General features: G+C 37.9%; 1 pseudogene; it reads right to left on the bottom strand.

Annotated features, from left to right (window-relative positions):
* Positions 1–16,615: 16,615 nt before the first annotated feature.
* On the bottom strand, positions 16,616–18,708 carry LOC129475397 (calcium-independent phospholipase A2-gamma-like; annotated as a pseudogene).
* Between the last annotated feature and the right edge of the window lie 3,976 nt (positions 18,709–22,684).

Raw genomic sequence — 22,684 nt, 5'->3', positions numbered from 1 at the left:
ATCAGCAGAATTTTCAGTGTAAATCTTACAGGCCAGGAGAGTGGCATCACATATTTGAAGTGTTGAAGAAAAAAACCTCTTACCATTGATTATTATATCTGGCAAAATTATTCTTCAAACATGAAAGAGAAATCAAGACCTTCCTAGACAAACAAAAATTGAGTGGTTTTATCAACACCTGACCTGTCCTAAAAGACATGCTAAAGTTACTATTTCAATCAGAAAGAAAAGAACGTTAATGTGCAAGAAGAACTCATCTTAAAGTGCAAAGCTCACTAGTAATAGTAAGCACAAAGAAAAACACATAATATTATAACACTGTAGTAGTGGTTTTTCAAATCAAAAAACATGCAACAGATACACAAAAAAGTAAAAAGCAAGAAATTAAAACATACCACCAGAGAAAATTACCTTCATCAAAGAGAAGACATGCAGAAAGGAAAGAAGAAAGATAAGAGCACAAAACAACCAGAAAACAAATAACCAAATAACTGAAGTAAATCATTATTCATCAATAATAACATTCAACATAAATTGACTAAATTACTCAATCAAAAAGAAGACCCCATGATCTGTTGCCTAAAAGAAACATATTTAACCTCCAAAGACACACAGACTGAAAATGAAGGGATGGAAAATGATATTCCATGAAAATGAAAACCAGAAAAGAACAGGAGTAGTTATTCTTATATTAGACAAAACAGATTTCAAGAGAAAACCACAAAAATAAGGTCATTATATAGTGATAAATTGGTCAACTCAGCAAGAGGCTATAACAATTTTAATGTGTATACACCCAACAGTGGAGCACTCAGATATATAAAGCAAAGATTTCTACAACTAAAGAGAGAGATAGACCCCAAGACAATAATATCTGGAGACTTCAAGTTCTCACTCTTAGCATTGGAGAGAACATTAATACAAAAATTAACAAGAAAGCATCAGACAGAATCTGCACTATAATGCAAGTGGACCTAACGTATGTTTACAGAACATTTCAATCAACAGAGACAGAATATATTATTCTCCTCAGCATGTGGATTATTCTCAAGGATAAACCATGTGTTAGGCTACAAAAACAGCCTTGGAAAAAATTTTAAAAAAATGAAATGATGTCAAGTATATTCTCTGACCACCAAGAAATAAAACAAAAAATTAATAATAAGAGGATTTTTGGAAACAAACACACAAATATAAACAATATATTGCTAATTGACCAGTTGGTCAATGAAAAAATTCAGAAATAAATTGAAAAATTTCTTGAAACAAATGATAATAGAAAGACAACATACTAAAATGTATGTAAGTATGGCTCTTCAGGGTTTTTTGGTGGTTCTATGCAAATTTTAGGATTTTTTTCTATTTTAATGATGAATGCCATTGGAATTTTCACAAAGATTGTGTTCAGTCTATATTGTTCTAGGTGGTAGGGATATTTTAACAATATTATTTTTCCCACCTATGAACACAGGATATCTTTACTTTCACTTGTATTTTGTTCAATTTCTTTCAATAATGTTTTGTCATTTTCAGTGTACAAATCTTTCAACTCTTCAGTGAAATTTATTACTAGATTTTTTTATCTTACCATAAAGGCAATTTTTTATTTTTTTTAGATAAATGATTATCTGTATATACAAATGCTACTAATTTTCTTATATTGTTTTAGGCCTACAACTTTACTAAATGTGTTTGTTATTTCTAACATCTTTTTTTGTTTAATCTTTGGGGTCTCTACAATTAAGATGATGTCATCTACCATCTGACCCACAAATTCCTCTTCTCAGTATATACCCAATTGAAAAAATATCACCATCTTGTAAACAAACTTGCATCCCCATAGTAATTGGTGCATTATTAACAATAACTGAGATATGGAAACAACCTAGGTAGTCATGAATGCATGAACAAATAAACTTTGAGACTGATTTATCCATCTATCTATTTACACACACACACACACACAAACACACACACACATATACGTATATTCAGATGTAATAAGGGAAATCCTGCCATTTGCCACAACATGGATGGACCTATAGTACATTGTTCTAGGTAAAATAATCCAGATGCAGGAAGAAAAATAGTACATAATCTCATTTATGCAGTATGTGAAATATTTTTTAAAAGCTCAAATGCACGAAAAATAGAGAATGAAACAGTGGTTACCATGGACTCTAGGGGAGAGGAAATGGAAAGATGTAGGTCAAATAATACAAAGTGGTAGATATGTATAATGAACAAGTCTAGAAATTTAATGTGCAACATAAGGACTTAAGTTAATACCATTGTATTAGATATTTTTGTTAAACAAGTAGATATTATCTGTTCTTGTCACAAAAAATTACTATGTGAGATAATAGATATGTTCATTTGATTCACTATAGTCACCACTGTACTACCTATATGTATCTATGTATCATTATGTGTCCCATAACATCCTTGTGAACCTTAAATATACACAATAAAATGTATTGCTTAATGGGTAACTATATGAGATAATGTTAATTTGCTGGATGATAGTAACCGTTTCACTATGTATAAGAAAACAACACATTTTACAATTTAAATATATAAAATAAAAATATTAACTTATTCAGGTTTTTGTATTCTCCTCTACCCACTTTGTTTCGTGTTTCCATGGAATGTAAGCTATATGAGATCAGGGACCCTGTTAACTAATGGTGAAGTGGAAGAGGTTTGCACAGAATAGGAGATCGATAGTTTTTTTTTTTTTAAATTCTCACTGACTTTTCATTTTCAGTAATAAACTTACAAAATATTTTTTGTTTCAACATTTGTTCTACACTGAAAAGGAAACAAATAGATATTGCCTGCAGATTCACAATATTATCTAAAATGTACATCCATATTTTTTTCTTTATGGAGTAAAGAACAAAACTGTTTTATTATAAAAAAAATCCAAAGCAAACATCTATAATAGAAAGGAAAGTGGTTACTATTCTTTTCCTAATGTGTCTCTTTTCTTTTGTCCCATTACTTTTGAAGAAAATGCCATATGCTGTAAAGTTTAATGAAATGGCAAAATGACTTGAATACAAATTGTTCTGCATTACTTAGAAAATACATCATTTGGTGATGCAGCTTTCCTGAAAGATGTTTTGGAACGTGTTTTTGTATATTTACTAGAAATACTAATTTAAATTGGACTATATTTCTCCACAGGGTGCAAATATGATTTTCAGCTAGAACGGTTATGAGAGTATATTGTTTCAGGCTATTTTTCAAGAAGAGAGAATAGAGGACAATTCTCCAATGGGAGTGAAAAAGTTGCATAATTATGTCATAAAACATTAACTTAACAGTAGGAAGTAGCACTTATGAACCACTATAAGTTCTGTTCTCTTGGGTTTAATTTTTTACAACTATAATAAATCTAATAGATACATAATTTCTTTATTGAGACAGAAATTGTATTTGTTTTCAAAACCTAGCAATCTTCTATGAGCACAGACAAGCATTCACACAGGCCACACATGCACAACATGTGTGAAATATCTGGTATATTTTTAAAATTAGAATGCCCTACTAGCATTTTCTTAGGAATTGATTTAGGAATTAAATCATTAAATTAATGACTCCTTTGAGTTTTAGAATGTCAGGATGTATTATAAGTTGTGAGAAAAATATTAAATGTGAAAACACTATCATAGTCAATCCTACCATCTTATTGCATAGGTTTATAAAATGACAAATGGTGGTAAATTCTCCTGTATCAATGAGATAATCATCTGCTTATGTGAGTACCTTCAAAGTGGAATAAATCACAATTGTGTTTTCTCTCTATATTTTCATTTTACATAGCAGCTCTGGATAATAGTTCACACTCCCTTTTTCTCAGAAATCTCAGTATTAAAATTCCTTAAATCTTCAAGGTAAATTTCTCTACATGTCTGAATACCATGGATTTCAAGTGTCAACTTATCACTGGAAGAGACACATATTCTTAAATGGCTTTATACTTTAGTAAAGTCCTTCTATCTGTGACAGTTATCATATTTTATTTTTAAATATTAAAATTTTTTTACTTTATTTTTCACAGTGCTTCATGCCCCCTTTAAAAAAACTGACTTCACATCACTAACACTTCCAGTGTCTCCAAGATTGATTATTTTAGGAAATTCATAATTTTATACTTTTAGCCCTTTTCTTTTTTCTAAATTTTCAGACTTCATGCACTTGAAATCCATTATCATGTTTTTCTTTAGTCTTCTCTATTTCAGAAAAAAATAAGCTTAGTTTTCCTCTCTGTTCTCATGAGTCTTATTTTCCAAAATTTGAAATATTTTTAGAATCAATTTCATAATATCTTCAGGTTATCTAAACCTATAACATCCTTTAAAAAATGTTGAAAGAATGTAAACTGTTTTTATTAAGGAATATTTTTAGCAGTATAACTACTGATCTTACTAAATGGATACAAATCTATAGTTATTTAATGATGGAAATATATTCAATCATTGAAAAAGGAGTTTTTCATTGTCCATTCCATATTTTTAATTAAACTTTTTTATGCCAAGTATCTATTCTAGAAATTATTTAAGCAGCCCCAATGATATCAATAGACATCTACTGGACTCTATGCTTTATTTGCAAATCTTAAGAAATTTGAACTTGCCTCACATGCATTCTACATTTTATCTAGCTTGTCATCATTAAAGAGGTTACTGGAGGACATGCAGCACAATCATACTCTGGATCAGTGTTGGACTAGTAAAATAATTTTATTATGAACATAAATGCATGATCATGAGTTTTATAAATAAACATAGTTATTTGCAGGTATTTCAGAGACGGGATTCACATATTACCAGAAGAGTTGCTTAAACACACATTGGTTAATTATATCCCAGAAAAAAAAATTTCAACAAGATGTATTAATCAAAAAAGTCATTGTCTTAGTCCTGGAAATGCTGCCATTATGGGTCTCTAGGGTTAGCTGTCAAGTTTTATTAGGTCATAGGGTTGGCAGCATCACAGTTCTGGGTCCATCTCCTAGTCAGCTAATTGGTTATATAAGCAGTATTCGCTGGCTTGCATGTAGTAATAGTTGCCTTTTTTAGAATAAATAAAAGACAAAATCACAGTAAGAATAAGTCCTGTTCAAGATGTGTTCCCCAGAGATTAGCCAGCCATCTCAAAATGCCTCCCTGATGTCACAAAAAAAAGTCTATAGGAGAGCACAGAAAATTCCCTTATCTAGTGGTTCAAAACCTAAAAAATGAACAGCACTAACAGAGTTTCATTAATAGGGAAAGGTAGCTTTATTAATATGAAAAGATGGCATAGCAAAGCTGTGAAGCAACCTTAGAGTTCAAATCCCAGCTCTGTTTACTGCTGCCTTGGGAAATTTTTTAACCTCTCTTCACTTTTCTTTTCTGTAAAATTGACATGAAAACAGTGGCTGTTTCACAGTGTTACTATGAAGATTAGAGTTAATACTTATTGCAAATCTCTTAAAGCACCATTTTGTCAATAGTATAAACTATAATGAATTGTTAAATGAAAATTTTTGCAAGGCTTGTAATTGTACTTTTGAGCAGGATTATCTTGATAACAGAAGCTCCAGAATTAAAAGTCACAATAGTCACATAGAAATCAAAGATGAAAGGAATTTTAAACTTCTTTGGTAGAGTAGCTTGCAAACTAAATTTTTATGGGCTATGATATTCAATTGCTCCTTTTTTAGCAGTCAAATCCTGTTTTCAAATAAAAGATTTTGCAGAACACCAATTTATAAAATAGCTAAGAGCAGAGTTCACCATGCTGTGCAACAGATTGCTGGAATGAATAACTTCTTTTTTTAAATTATGCTTTAAGTTTTAGGGTACATGTGCACAACGTGCAGGTTACTTGCATATGTATACATGTGCCATGTTGGTGTGCTGCACCCATTAACTCGTCATTTAGCATTAGGTATATCTCCAAATGCTATCCCTCCCCCCTCCCCCTACCCCACAACAGGCCCCGATGTGTGATGTTCCCCTTCCTGTGTTCATGTGTTCTGATTGTTCAATTCCCATCTATGAGTGAGAACATGCAGTGTTTGGTTTTTTGTCCTCGTGATAGTTTGCTGAGAATGATGGTGTCCACCTTCATCCATGTCCCTACAAAGGACATGAACTCATTTTTTATGGCTGCATAGTATACCATGATGTATATGTGCCACATTTTCTTAATCCAGTCTACCATTGTTGGACATTCGGCTTGGTTCCAAGTCTTTGCTATTGTGAATAGTGCCGCAATAAACATACATGTGCATGTGTCTTTATGGCAGCATGATTTATAATCCTTTGGGTATATACCCAGTAATGGGATTGCTGGGTTTCTAGTTCTAGATCCCTGAGGAATTGCCACACTGACTTCCAGAATAGTTGAACTAGTTTACAGTCCCAGCAACTGTGTAAAAGTGTTCCTATTTCTCCATATCCTCTCCAGCACCTGTTGTTTCCTGACTTTTTAATGATGGCCATTCTAGCTGGTGTGAGATGGTATCTCATTGTGGTTTTGATTTTCATTTCTCTGATGGCCAGGGATGATGAGCATTTTTTCATATGTCTGTTGGCTCTGGTGAGTGGCTGGAAAGGGGTGTTGGGAGCAAACAGAGTGGCACCCTGTGTTCTGTTTTCCCATTGGAGAAAAAACCATCTACTAGGAACCATTCGAGAGAGTGATTGAAAGAGGGGATGAGAAGGCATTCATTAGTGGTGGGGTCGCTGCTGCAGGAAGTCCAGGGGTGAATGGTCATGCAGGGAGTATGTTTGCCATTACAAAGCCTGGACTGTTTGTTAAATAGGAAGGAGGTGATGATTTTGGGGGGCCCTGAGAAGCAGACAAGCCATCTGAATGGAGCTGTTTGGGTGACTTGGAAGTTACTATGATCAGTTGGGGCTTGAAGTTGTAGGGTGTAATTACACTGATGGGGTAGTAGGTGCCCCAGGGGCAGGCCTGATAACAGTTTGCGTTGGATGCATAAAGGGGCCTGGAAAGTTAAGATAGTATTCATAGTTACAGGACCGTTTATGGGCTTTTCATTGCTTGTGTAATAGGTGAGGTTGGAAATGTAAGAACGTAAAAGTTGGATTGCACGTCCTGTTAGGGTATTCTTGGTCCTGTTAGAGATGGGGAAGTTTTTTGCGGGAATGAGAGTAGCAACGTAAGCAGAAGTTGATAGAGAGATACAAAGCCACCAGTCATTTGCCAGGGAATGATTGGACTGACTTAACAGAGAGTGGATTAAGTTGAGAGTCTTGTAGAGGTAATTAGGAGCTAATAGAAGAGGATGGGTGATTGTATGAAGTATCCAAGGAAGCAGGAGGGATAGATAGTCAAAGAGTAAATAGGAAGGTAAAGAGGGTGCTCTGGAAGATGAGAGCATTTTATCCAGTCTGAGTTAAAGGTAGGAGTAAATTGCTGTCAGAAAGAAGGAAGATAGAGAGAAGGTTGATGTGATGAGGATTTTCATCCCAGCAAGAGCTACAGTGTATAGCCCTATCTCAAAGAGTATGGTTAGTATGCTGCTTAATGATATGATGAACTAGTAAAAGGATTCCATTAAAGGGGAAAGAAGAGGTGTTAAATATAAAGATTATGTAGGTTTTCACTTATCTTTTTTAAGGAGCAAGGAGTTTTTCCTCAGGATCAGCAGTAGGAGCCTTTTTACTCTGGGATGTTTCCTTTTGAAGTAGGAGATGCAAGTCCTCCAATGGTTCGCAGGTGTATCGAGGCTGGTCTGGCTGATCTTGTGACTCCTGAGCTGACGGTCCTGCAGATTCCTCAGGGGTTGTCCAAAATTTAACTTGGGTGTGGTGAATCTAAGATTCCACTCCTGCCACCTTAACTGCAGACAGGGTAGAGAGGATTATCAAGTATGGTCCTTCCCACAAAGAGTCCATAGATAGGGAGGTAGAAGGGAGAGATTTGACCTACACTAGATCTCCTGGTTGAAACAACTCTGTTTCCTTTTCTCTGTGACATCCTTCAGGTAAGATTTTAAGGTTTTGTTGATATTTTGCCAAAGAAGTTATATCTTTGAACAAGTTGGTCATTTCCTGATCAAGTAGGAGGTCATTTGTGAAAAAAGACCGTCCATGCAGCATTTCATATGGACTGATCCCCATTTTGTGAGGAGAATTCCGGATTCTCAACAAGGCCATAGGCAAAAGAGTAGACCATGGGAGATTAGTTTCTTGTGTTAGTTTCCTTAGGTGCCTCTTGAGTGTTTCATTTGCCTTCTCAACCTTCCCTGGGGATTGTGGCCTCCAGGCTCAGTGAAGGTGATAATTGTATCCCTAGCACCCTGGAAATTCCCTGAGTTATCATGGCTTTAAAAGCTGGACCATTGTCACTCTATAAGCTTAGGGGAAGCCCAAATCTAGGAATTATTTCATGAATTAGGACTTTAATCACTTCCTGAGCCTTCTATGTCTTGCAGGGGAAAGCTTGAATCCAATTTGTGAAGGTATCAACACAGACCAACAAGTATTGAAATCCTTTTGACTTAGGCATATGGGTGAAGTCTAACTGCCAGTCCTCTCTGGGATAGTGACCTATTCTTTGTTCCCCCAAAGGGGCCTTATGATGGACTAAGGGATTATTCCTTTGGCACGCCTGACAGGCTTTGACTACCTGTCGGATGGTCCGGAAGAGATTTGGCCCTGTAAATAGGGATTTGGCCATTTGATGAGTGTTTTCAATACCCATATGAAAGGTTTGGTGGAGAGTTTTAAGTATTTTCCACTGGCTGGCTTCGGGTATAAGTACCTTTCCTTCTTCTGTCGTTAACCACCCCAAGGGGAGAAAACTATGCCCCCGTGAAAGTCCCCATTCTGTTTCAGTTGGGGAATACTGGGGCTTAATCTCTTGGAGGGGGTTGTTCCATACCAAAGGTCCTTCCGTAGGTACTTCTAATGGGAGGTTCCGCCTGGCAGAAATTTTGGCCTCAGCATCTGCCCGATGGTTTCCTTCTGCCTTTTCTCATTCACCATTTTGATGGCTTTGGCAGTGTAAGACTGCCACTTCCTTGGGTTTTTGCACTGTGTGCAATAACTCCATAATTTCCTTGTGGTATTTAATGGGGGTTCTCCCAGAGGTTAAGAACTCCCTTTCTTTCCATATTGCAGCATGAGCATGTAGGATTAGATAAGCATACTTGCTATCTGTATACACATTTATTCTTTTTCCCTTTCTCAGTTCTAAGGCTAGGGTAAGTGCCACTAGTTCTGCTAACTGGGCACTGGTCCCTGGGGGAAGAGGCTTACTTTCAAGTACAGTTACATCACTAACTATGGCATAACCTGCCCTTTGTATCCCATTCTCCACAAATGAACTTCCATCAGTATATAGGTTAAGGTCAGGATTAGCTAAGGGGACTTCTAAGAGATCATCTCAGGCGGCATAAGTCTGGACTATAATTTGTTGGCAGTCATGCTCGATTAGTTCCCCATCCTCTGGGAGAAAAGTGGCAGGGTTGAGGGTCACACACATACGTATTTGAAGCACTGGTCCCTCAAGGAGTAGCGCCTGGTATCTCAGTAGGCAGTTGTCTGATAGCCATAAGCTTCCTTTGGCATCTAGTATGCCATTTACATCATGAGTAGTCCAGACAGTGAGATCCTTTCCTTGTATTATTTTGATAGCCTCTGACACTAAAACGGCCACTGCCACAACTACCCTTAAACAGTGAGGCCAGTCTTTTGCTACTACATCAATTTCCTTACTTAGGTAAGCCACTGGTTGTGGGGTCGTCCCACGAGTCTGAGTAAGGACCCCAGGAGCTATTCCTGCTCTCTTTTATCCTGTGTGAAGGCTTAAAGCTGGAGCTTGTACTAGGGCATGCTTTAAGGTTTTGAAGGCTGTTTCTGCCCCTGGTTCCCATTCTACTAGATGAGTATTTGCCCTCTGGGTCTCCTTGATTAGAGTATAGAGTGGTCTGGCCATCTCACTGCATCTGGAGATCCATAGTCATCAAAAGTCAGTGATTCCAAGGAACCTCCACAACTGTTTTAATGCCTTAGGGAGAGGACAAACCAGTATAGGCTGTATATGTTCTTTGCTGAGGGCCCTGGTACCTCTGGCTAAGATTAGGCCTAGATATTTGACCTGCTGTAGGCAAAGCTGGGCCTTCGACCTAGATACCTTGTACCCTTGATTAGCTAGAAAGTTCAAGAGATCTAGAGTAGCCTGCTGGCATGAGGCTTCCGAACTGGTAGCCAAAAGTAAATCATCCACATATTGAAGGACCAGAGTGCCTGGACTTGAGAAGTGGCCTAAATCTTGGGCCAGTGCCTGACCAAACAGATGAGGGCTATCCCTAAACCCTTGGGGCAAGACCATCCAAGTAAGTTGGGACGTGTGGTCTGTGGGATCCTCAAAGGCAAAGAGAAACTGGGAGTCAGAGTGCAGGAGAATACAGAAGAAGGCATCTTTGAAGTCCAGAACAGTGAACCATTCTGCTTCCTCTGGTATTTGAGAGGGCACGATATAGGGGTTGGGTACAACTGGATATAGAGGAATTACGGCCTCATTGATGAGTCTAAGATCTTGCACTAGTCTCCACTGACCATTTGGTTTTTGTACTCCCAGAATTGAGGTGTTGCAGGGACTGCTGCATTTCCTTACTAAGCCTTGAGCTTTTAAATGTCTAACAATGTCCTGTAATCCTTTATGAGCTTCAGGCCTTAAGGGATATTGCCTTTGATAAGGAAAAGTGGTGGGGTCTTTTACCCTGATTTGGACTTGGTGGGCATTTTTTGCCCTTCCAAATTGTCCTTCCAATGCCCAGACTTCAGGGTTGATTCCCTCCTCAAGTAGAGGACAAGAAATGGGTAACTTGTTCCCCATATTCATGTAAATAATGGCTCCAGCTTTGGCTAATATATCCCTCCCTAATAAGGGTGTGGGACTTTCAGGCATAACAAGAAAGGCATGTGAAAAGAGCAAAGTCTCCCAATTACAACTGAGGAGGTGGGAGAAATACCTGGTTACAGGCTGTCCCAGGATTCCTTGGATGGTAATGGACCTTGAGGACAGCTGTCTGGGACAGGAGATTAACACCACACTGAGAAAGCTGCCCTGGTGTCCAGAAGGAAGTCAATTTCCTGGCCCTCAATGGTTAAACGTACCTGGGGCTCGGTGAGGGTGATGACATGACCTGGCACTTGTCCCGGGCACCCTCAGTCCTGTTGTTGGATCATCTTGTTGGGGGCTTCTGGACTAGAGAACCTTTGTCCTCTGGGGCAGTGCACCTTCCAGTGATTGCCTCGGCAGAGTGGACGTGGGTGAGTGGGCAGGTTGTTTCCCGTTGGACAATCTTTTTTAAAGTGTCCTTGCAAACCACACTGATAACAAGCCCTACCGGGTGATTGGCCTGCTCCATTTTCTGTCCTCTCTGAACTACCAAGGTTTGTTTGTTTGAGGGCCATGACTAAGGCTACGGCCTTTCTCTGATCTTGCTTTTCCTTTTTGGCCTGTTCCCCTTCGTCCCTATTATAGAACACCGAGGTTGCCAGGTTTAATAATGCCTCCAGATTTTGTTCAGGGCCCAGGGCTCACTTTTGGAGATTTCTCCTGATATCTGTGGCTGATTGGGTAATAAACATCTTTTAGGATCAATTGACCCTCGAGGGAGTCAGGTGACAGGGGAGTATATTTCCTTAAGGCCTCCCATAGCCACTTGAAGAAGGCAGAAGGATTTTCTTCCTTTCCCTGAGATATGGTGGACATCACTGAATAATTCATGGACTTTTTCCTAATTCTCCTTAGTCCTCCTAGAACACAGGTCAACATATGTTTACGACTCCAGTCCCCATGATCTGAGTCGAGGTCCTAGTAGGGATCCATACTGGGGATGGCTTGCTGACTGGTAGGGAATTTGTCCCTTTCTTTGGCTGTCATTCTATCCTTTACTTGACTAAGATACCAGGTATCTCCAAACTCTCGGGCTGCAGCTAAAGCTGCATTCTTCTCATTAAAGGCCAGGGTTTGATCTGACAGTAGCATGACATCTCTCCAAGTGAGATAGAAGGTTTGCCCTAGACCCTGTAGGACATCTATGTACCTATCAGGATCATCTGAAAACTTCCCCAGGTCTGCCTTGATCTGCTTTAAATCATAGAGGGAGAAGGGGACATGTACCCAGGTTAGGCCAAATTCCCCTCCCCCTACTGCTTGAAGGGGACATGCCCAGGGGCTTTTGTGGTCCTTTGGAGATTTCTTTGCTTGTTTCCTTCTGGGCAGGGGAGATTAGAGGAGGCTTATCATTAATAGGAAGGGGAGCTATAGGAAGGCTAGGATATGGAGGTAAGCTGAGAGGTCCTCCTGTGGGATGTAAATTGTGAGCTTTGCATAGTTGTGTATTCTCCTTCAATGAAAGGAAAGCTTGGACATAAGGTATTTCACTCCATTTGCCTTCCCTCTTACAGAAAAAGTCATGCTGCAGGATAGTATTGTAATTTATACTTCTTTCAGGTGGCCATTTTTCCCCATCAGAGAGAGAATATTGGGGCCAAGCTATAGTGCAGAAAAAAGTGAACCACCTCTTTTTCAGGGTTTGCAGGTCAAATTGGTCCCAATGGCTTAGGATGCATTTCAAGGGCGAGCCTGTTGGTGCCTGAGTGTTTCCCATCTGAAAGGCAAAACCACCCACAGTTTTGGTTTGTTTGCTTCCCCCTGCCCAGGAACCCGCAATGGTCCCTGGACCCTGCTGATCAGAATAGATGCGTTTACTGAAGCAGCAGCAGAAACACCTCTTGCCCAAGAACCCGCAATGGTCCCTGGACCCTGCAGATTGGAATAGTTGCACTCACCAACACAGCAGCAGAAGCACTAGTTTTCCTCCTAGACCACAAGGAGGACCGAGGAAGGTCAGATTTAGTGGCCCTTACTGACGCATTCTCGAAAACCCGCACCCTTGCCTGTCCTCCTAGACCACAATGAGGACTGAGAAAAATCGGATTTAGTGGCCCTTACTGATGCATTCTCAAAAACCTGTTAGAGTCCTAAGCATTCTCCTGTTAGTATTGGGACTTTACCTGTGTCCTATAAAGATGTTATGCCCCAAAAATGAAGTGGAAGGCCATACCCTGAGGGAGGGGAGGGATCTCCAGAGTTGGAAGAGTGATGCCTTTTGTCCTCCCTTGAATAGGAAGGATATCATTTCTGAGGCTTCCCATATCCTAGCTTCAGGAATAGCTTTTGTTAAGCCTGCTAGTCTGAGGAGGGATCCTAAAATTCCAGATAGTCCCCCCGCCCCAATGGGGCTTTGAGCAAAAATTATGTCTTTCTGATTGGTGAGCCCAGGTGCCAAAAGAAGGGAACAGAGTCCTGAGGTTTATACTAGAAATCATTCTTATACGAGAAACTAGAAAAGCAACCGAGACAGGGAGTGGTTTTTAAAAGTGGGACTAGCCTTGGAGAAGAGGTGAGAGGAAGTTTGTCTGGCAGGCATTAGGACCCAGGAGGCAAGGGTCACGATAGATAGGATAGATGGGTGCGTCTCACTTCGGTGACATGGCTTTGAGAGTTCCGCTCATGGCCACAGGGTCAACCAACTTGTTGTTCGGACCCTGGAGCTGAATGGCTTTCCTCTCTGTCGACCCTCAGCTCAGCCCAGAAGTTCAGGAAAAGCATAAGTTGGTTCCAGGCAAACCAGCGCTCCCAACTCTGAAGAGTTGGGGGTTGTTAGAGAGCCCTTTCCCAGAAAGCCTGACACCCATGTCTTTAGTCTGGCGGCCACGCTAGTTGCTTTTAACTGACCGACAGGTGCCTGGTATTTAGCCCCCGAATTCTAAGGAAAAATAGGGCAGAATAGCAAGCAAAAGGGGTCCAATGGAACTCACTGCTTGGCAATAGGCAATAGTCCCATCTGGGTTGTCAAAATGTGTCCAGAATTGGTTCCTTCTGGTGAGTTCTTGGTCTCGCTGACTTCAAGAATGAAGCCGCAGACCCTAGCAGCGAGTGTTACAGTTCTTAAAGATGGTGTGTCTGGAGTTTGTTCCTTCAGGTGTTCAGGTGTGTCCGGAGCTTCTTCCTTCCGGTGGGTTCATGGTCTTGCTGACTTCAGGGGTGAAGCTGCAGACCTTCGCAGTGTGTGTTACAGCTCTTAAAGGTGGCGTGTCCGGAGTTGTTTGTTCCTCCCAGTGGGTCTGTGGTCTCACTGACTTCAGGAGTGAAGCTGCAGACCTTCGCAGTGAGTGTTACAGCTCTTAAAGGTGGTGAGGACTCAAAGAGTGAGCAGCAGCAAGATTTATTGTGAAGAGTGAAAGAACAAAGCTTCCACAGCATGGAAGGGGACCCAAATGGGTTGCTGCTGCTGGCTCAGGTGGCCAGCTTTTATTCCCTTATTTGGCCCCACCCGTGTCCTGCTGATTGGTCAATTTTACAGAGTGCTGATTAGTGTATTTTACAGAGTGCTGATTGGTCCATTTTACAGAATGCTGATTGGTGCGTTTTTACAGAGTGCTAATTGGTGTGTTTACAATCCTTTAGCTAGACACAGAGCGCTGATTGGTGTGCTTTTACAGAGTACTGATGGGTGCATTTACAATCCGTTAGCTAGACAGAAAAGTTCTCCAAGACCCCACCCAACCCAGAAGCCCAGCTGGATTTACCTCTCATAACGACAGACTTCTCTACTTTGTAGAAGCCATTATTCAAATAAATATATCTAAGGAAATGTGAATAGTCAATGTAGATAATCCAGTCTCTCTGGGTGGCCTTAGAGCATTGTATAATGAGTAAAAGTATCTGTCCCCCACAAATCTGGAAGCCATAAGTTTTTCAATGATCTGATCAAAGATTAAGCCCCAGAGAAAATACTTTTGATTTCCTGTCTCTTATTTTAAAATCACACCATAATGTTGGATGGGAATCCATTATACATCAATAATAATGACACTCAATGCTTAATATGTCTTAATATAATTTCTTCTATATAAAAATGCTACCTAAAAATATTTTGCATGTTAGGAGTTAATAACTAATAACCCTTCACGGTATGCTGCCATTCTAGTGGCCCTTTGTTGCTGAAAATCTACTTTATTAGAGAAATAGTGTTTACATAACATAAAATTAACCATTTTAACCATCTTAAAGGGTACAATTCAGTGGCCTTTAGTATATTCACAATGTTTTATTACCATTACCACTGATTCTAGACCATTTTCATCATCCTAAAAAGAAACTCTGTACACATTAAGTGGTTACTCCCCATTTTCCCTCACTCAGCCCCTGGAAACCACTACTCTGCTTTCTTTCCATATAAAATTGCCTGTTCTGGGCACTTCACAAAAATAGAATTATACAATATTGGCCTTTTGTATCTGGCTTCTTTCACTTAATATAATGTTTTTGAGGTTAATCCCTTATGTAATTTGTTCGTTCATTTTCACAGATTTACAATATTCCATTGTATGGCTATGCCACATTTTATTTAGTAGGTGATGGTCATTTAGTTTGTTTCCGTTTTTCAATTACAGTAAAAAATGGTGCTGTGAACATCTGGACAAAAGTTATTTTAAAAACATATGTTTTCAGTTATCTCAGGTATACAATTAAGAAGTACTCATACTGACTTGTAAGGCAATTTTATGTTTACATTTTAACAAAGAGCCAATGTGTTTTCCGTGGTAGCACCACTGTTTTACATTCTCACCAGCAATGTACAGGGGTTCCAATACCTCCACATTCTTATCAAGAATTCCTATTTCCTGTTTTTTTTTATTATTATGACCAATGTGGTTGGTGTGAAGTGGCATATGACTTTGCTTTGCACTTCCATAATGACTAAAGATGTTGAACCTCTATCCTTTTTTATGTCAATAATTTATTTTTGTTAATGATGGGAATATTTTCTCAGTAAATTGAAGCAATCAACTTTATAACAGGGAAGGATAAGCTAGGGTTAGACATAGAATAGTTAATGCACTTTATCTTGAAATTTTAAGGAGAATAGTGTTTAAATGAAACTTTATCTATCTTTGTTAGCTGAACAATATTAAAATAAGAAAATTTTGAATAGGAAACTGTACTTGGTTCTCATATTTCAAGCATAAAAGTATTTTAATAAAAAAAATTCTACTTTCTGCATATATTTAAGTAATTTTAAAATAAAAGGTATTATGTGGATTGTAGAGTGTAGCTAATGAAAACATTAAATAACATAATTTTAAGAAGCAATTAGCTATTCCACATGAAATAAAATCAATGATTAGATAAATTCAACATTATTATGATGACAAAAGCAAAAATACAAAGTGTAATAGTTTTCAGTTCCTTGTTTGACACATATATTAATACATTTCCCCAAATCAAACAAAATAACACCAACATCTACTAAGACCGTGATACCATGATCACAATGAGACTCCTAAAACTTACTTAATTATTAACATCTTAAAAACCTAATTCTCATATGAGTTATGTAACCAAGCATATTATCTGTGCTGTGCAAACTGGTGGAAGCACAGTCTTCTTCAGGATTCTCTGGAATTCATAATTATTTCAAATGTAACTGATGTTGAACCCAACGATTCCTATTGACTTTGGTGAATCTTCTGAGTAGGCCTTCATTTATTAGAACATAAGCATATACTCATTGCAACTTTAAAAAGAATAGAAGCCCTCCATACATGTTTGTTTTCAATTATATCTCATCATTAATTCTGTGCAGTTACATTTTCTCGACAATATTTTTGCAACTTTTTAAATTTTTTCATTTTTTTCTATGTATTTCAACCCTTCTAACTTCAACTGATCCAGCTTTTCATTTTGACTTGCATCTAGAGTTATGTTTTCACACATTACAGGATTGAATATAAAATAGGTGTCAGGAGGTAACAGAACATCAAGCATTATACAGACTGCTTCTATATCTGTAGCACTGTTGATAACATTAGAAAGTTTGGTTTTCAAGCTTGTGTGTATCACAGTGTTTTTCATGTCACTCTCCGAATGTCCAGTGCCCCGGCGTACTGTGCACTCTAATGGGATATCTGGCCAATGACATTTACACTCATGCATTGCTAATGCCAAATAGTTATTCAGAAGCAAACCTCCGCCTTGATGAAGATCATTTCCCAATGTGTATTCTGCAAAGTAGCCTGCAGCAGCAGATGAGGCTCTAATGGCCTGCCACATTTTATACTGACAACCTCTGAAAGTACAGTTGATTCCAGCAAAATGGTCATAGTTTCTATGTTTAGAAACAACAAATTATAGTTTCTAAAGCACCACAGTTTCTAAAACACCAAATTATTTTGGTGTTATCCCTCTGTTTACTATGGTACTTATGGCAGTTATCTTAAGGCATGTGGGGTTTCTTGCTGTTGCCATCAATAGCACAAATCCCATTCTATTTTTCAGAATTTTTTCCCACCTTTGACTTCTATAAAATGCATGGCTCCAACTCATTTTAACTTTTCCAACAATGAAATTTTGTGAAAATACATCTGAACCTAATGTTTTATAGTTTCTCGCATTCATCAAGGACATATGAAAAAATCCCAACATGAAAGCTAATATGGCACCTGTGCTTACACCACAAATGTAATCAATGGGCTGCTCAACTTGTTTCTGAGTTAGTTCAACTAATTTTCATAGTGTCTGCAGAGCAACCACATAACTTGTTCCTCCGTCATCAATTGTGAAAATTGGGATTTCTCTCCCTTTCACTGGATGCACAGAGGCAATTAAAGCGGAAAATTATCTAAGTGCAGCCTAAAGTGTTTCACCTTTAATTTGTCTCAGCCAGAATAAATACGGAATAATTCTTTCTTTAACAGACACTCATTTCCTTCAATATATTCTAGATGATGAAAATTCAGTTCTTCAACCCCAGTAATACAGAACTTCAGGTCAGTTGTTTTTCTTAATACCTGAACCAACACACAGGTTCTGTTATCAATACTCACCCTGGCAATAATAATTTCTCCCTGAAGAGATAAACAGTTGTTCTGCTCTGCATTTTTGTCTTTGCTGATAGCCTGCTTGGTTTTAGTAGACTTTTCCTCTTTTTCTAAGTGTCTCTTTAAATCATAATTTAACTTGGGGACAAGTCCACCAATATTCCACATACAAAAGATTATACAGTTTCACTGGGATGAAAAAGAAAGTTAGTAATACTTTGTTTAGTTGAAACTGGAAGAACTTCAAGTATTGCAATAGGATTTGAAGGATTTTCCACAATATCTAAAGAAGATTCTGAGCCTGACTTATCAGTCAGTATGTCAAGATCTGGAGAACTTAATTTCCCTTCTTCAACCTGCTTACCTTCAAGTTCTGATATGTCCTGAAGTTGTTTTTTTTTTCCCCCTGTTTTTTTGAGACACATTTTCCTCACATTTGAAATAAGAGTTAACATAATTTGATGAAAAGTAGAATGGCTTCTTAAGCTTTGTGGCTATATTAGTCATATAATAAAAAAGACTACTTATGTCTTCTTTTTATGTCTAATCTGGCATTTCTCTTTTGGAAAAGGACACTTTTCTATTTATTTGTCAGATTTTTTTTCAGAGATTTTATGCCTTGTTTCACTTTTCTTTTTGGTTTGTTTTAACCAGTCATTATTTGATACTTTTCTTAATATTTGAGAATTTTTCTTTATTTGAGCTAAACGTGAAATAATTTCATTCTGATTGCCAAAAACAGCCTTTGAAATAGTTTAGAAGTACTTTTAATATGGGACATACAAATGCTCATTTTAGTAAGTCCTTTGGGAGTGAGAGTGCTGGGTTTCAAATTTCCAATATGTAAACAACGGTTGCCTGGAGAGTAACAGTGCTTTCTGCCAGTATATGCTTCATTTTTGTCTATTTATATATTACTTTGTTTGTATGAAAATCTCTTTGTAGATGAATGTGGCTAATCCTGTAGTGATGCTTAGGCGACAACAGGAAATGCAGTTGCTTGCTTGAGTAGGCCCAAAGCCTAGGGCCACTTAGTCCTGCCTGGCAGTGGGACAGTTCTGGAACCCAGGGCCTCTGTGGTCACCCTGCCACTGAGGGCTGAGGGAGCCTAGGGTTGCTAAAGTCTATCTGGTGGTGGTGCAAACCAGAGATCAATTCTGGTGTGCATGCCTGAACTCGGGCTGTGGGGTATGGCCTGGCACTGGAGAACATTCGTGACTCAGTACTATAGATACCAGCCTGGAGTCTGGGTTTATGGTGACTTACTTGGTGCTAGGTTTTACTGTGGTTAACCTAGTGTTACAGGCTAAGGCAATGTCTAGTGCTTGCTTCTTTCTCCTTACCCCAAGTGGAAGGTGTCTCTCTCAACACTGTGCTCCTTAAGGTTGGGGGAGGGGTGATGTGGGTAATGTCAAACTGCCCTTTTTATCCTCCCCCTCAGTGCATCTTTTTATATTTCTGTACTGCATCTGGATACTGTAAAGAGTCACCCTGTTCCGGCCAGGCGCGGTGGCTCTCACCTGCAATCCCAGCACTTTGGGAGGCCGAGGCAGGCGGATCACAAGGTCAGGAGATCGAGACCATCCTAGCTAACACGGTGAAACCCCGTCTCTACTAAAAATACAAAAAATTAGCCAGGCATGGTGGTGTGTGCCTGTAGTCCCAGCTGCTGGGGAGGCTGAGGCAGGAGAATGGCATGAACCCGGGAGGCGGAGCTTGCAGTGAGCCGAGATCACACCACTGCACTCCAGCCTGGGCAACAGAGCAAGATTCTGTCTCAAAAAAAAAAAAAAAAGAGTCACCGAGTTTCCTTAGCTCTTGTGAAAAGTTTTCAGTAATGGATAGTTGTTCAAACTGATGTTTCTGCAGGTGAGAATTTCTGGAGAGTCCTCTATGGTCTTGCTCTGCTCCTCTCCTCTGAAGTTATTAATATAAATCTTCTCTCTTTTAATCATGGTCAGTCTACATATATTTTAATAACTTAATTGTTAATCTTTTTAGAAAACAACTTTTGGGTTTGTTGATCCCCTCTATTGCTTTTATATTCTCTATTTCATTCATCCTATTATAGTCTTTATTATTTTATTCCTTGTGGCTGTTTTTCAATTTGTTTTCTTTTTCTAGTTACTTAAGGTGGTGTATAGTAAAGGTATTGATTTGAAATTCTTCTCTTTTGTTAACATAGCATTTATGGCTGTATATTTTACTTTAAGTACTGTTTTTACTTCATCTCATACGTTTTTTTTTTAATTTATCTAAATTTGTTTGCTAATTTTCTTGTAATTTTTTAAAATAATCTTTTAAGAGAGGTTTTTTCTTTAATTTGTAAACTTTCCAGATTTCCTTCAGTTACTGATTTTCAATTTCATTCTTTTTTGGGGATAAGGTAAAGTTCTTTTTAAGATTTCAGTTATGTAAAATCTATTGAGCCATGTTTTATCACATATAAAATATTGTCTATCCATGAGAATTTTTTGTGCATTTGGGAATAAAGCCTACTTTGTAATATGGGCTAGGTTGTTCTCTGTATATCTTTTAGGTCTGATATGTTTATAGTTTTTTTCAAGTCTTCTATTTCCTTGTTTCCATTTTCTATATTTTTTCCATTATTAAATGTAGATTTTGAAATATTCTGCTATTATTTTAGAACAATGTACTTTTCCTCTCAATCTAATGATTATACTTCATATATTTTGACTCTGTTGTTGTGTATATATGTATAATTAGAATACTTTGTGATTAATGGAATTCTTTATCATTACATAATATATTTATTGTCTTGTAAGAATTTTTGCTTTAAAGTTTCTTATATTTGCTATTAGTGTAGCCACTTCAGCTCTCATTGGCTTAAGTTTGTATGGAATATATTTTTCCATTCTTTTACATTTAATCGACTATGGTTTGGGTTCTTAAGTGTATCTCTTACTGACCTCTGATAGTTGATTAATTCTTTTTATCCTTTATGCAAATATGTGCCTTCTAATTGAAGAGTTTAATTCATTTACATTTTTTAAAATTATAAAAAAATTATTTATATCCAAGTTTGCTATTATTTATCTATATATCTTATGTCATTTTTGTTTCTCATTTTCTTCATTACTATTTTTTTATGTTTTATTCATTTGTGTATGCATGCACCTGTTAGATTTCTTTCTTAACTTTTATTCTGCATATTTTTTGCATAATTTTTCCAGGGGCTTTCTTTGAGGATTACTATGTATATCTTAAACTGCTAACAATGTAGTTTTAATTACTACAAACTTAGCTTTAATAGTATACAAAATCCATGTTCCTGTATAGCTCTGCTTCTCTACTGTTCTTGTCACAACTTAGATATTTATATATTTTGTGGCCATCAAGATAAAGCAATCCCATTATTATTTCCTGTATGAAAGGTTTATTAGTGATAAATTGCACTAGCCTGCTTAGGCTACTGTAACAGACTAACATAGGCTAGGTACAACAATTGAAATTCATTTTTTTTTTCACAACACCAGAGGCTGAAAAATACAATATCAATTTTTGCGCAGGAATTTGTTTCTGGTAAGGGCTCTCTGCTTTGCTTGCAGATGACCACTTTACTATCACATGAAGTTTATTTTGTGTACTTGTGGAGATGGGGGAAAGAGAGGGAAAGACAGAGAGAGAGAGAGAGAGAGAAAACTGCTCTCTGGTGTCTCTTCTCACAAACCCATTTATCCTATAAGATCAGGGCTCTGCTTTTATGACCTCATTTAATTTTAATTACCTCTTTAGTTAACCCACCTTCAAATATAGGCACAACGAGAATTTACATATAATTTAATTTAGGGAGGACACAAACATTCAATCCATAACATTCTCTCAGATTTAGTTTATGTAAAAGTGATTTAAATTCTCTTTAATTTTTGAAGGATAATTTTAACAAATATAAAATTGTTGATTGACAGATTTTTTTCTTTGAACACTTAACATATGGTGCCACTGTCTTCTGAGCTCCATGGTTTCTGATGAGAAGTCAGCTATTAATTTTATTGAGATTCTCTTGTAAGTGGCAAGCTGCTTCTGTCTTGCTGCTTTAAAAATTATCTTTTTGTCTTTGTTTTTTTGAGAGTTTGATATGTTTCTCAAAGTGTATGTCTTTGAGAATATTCTACTTAGGGCTTATTGAGTTTCTTGATATTTAGAATTATGTCTATAACCTAATTTGGGACTATTTTGAGAGCTGTTTTTTCAAATTATATTTATGTCTTTTCTATCTCTGTACTACTTCTGGAACTACATCATGCATACATTCATTAATTTGTTGTATCCTGTGTATTTTACATTTTTAAAAAAATGTTTGTTCCTCAGCCTAAATAATCTCAATTAATTGTTTTCAAGATCCTTCATCCTTTATTTGGCGTGCTTAAAACTGCTGTTGAGGCCGGGCACGGTGGCTCAAGCCTGTAATTCCAGCACTTTGGGAGGCCGAGGGGGCAGATCACGAGGTCAGGAGATCGAGACCATCCTGGCTAACTTGGCGAAACCCTGCCTCTACTAAAAATACAAAAAAAATTAGCCAGGCATGGTGGCAGGCGCCTGTAGTCCCAGCTGCTGGGGAGACTGAGGCAGGAGAATGGTGTGAACCTGGGAGACGGAGCTTGCAGTGAGCCAAGATCGCGCCACTGCCCTCCAGTCTGGGCAACAGAGTGAGAATCCGTCTCAAAACAAAACAAAACAAAACAAAACAAAAAAACAAAAAAACGTGCTGTTGAACTACTCTAGTAATTATTTAA

The sequence above is a fragment of the Symphalangus syndactylus genome, chromosome X, assembly GCF_028878055.3.
Source record: "Symphalangus syndactylus isolate Jambi chromosome X, NHGRI_mSymSyn1-v2.1_pri, whole genome shotgun sequence".
In the NCBI taxonomy this organism is placed as follows: domain Eukaryota; kingdom Metazoa; phylum Chordata; class Mammalia; order Primates; family Hylobatidae; genus Symphalangus; species Symphalangus syndactylus.
This window is presented reverse-complemented; position numbering and strand designations above follow the sequence as displayed.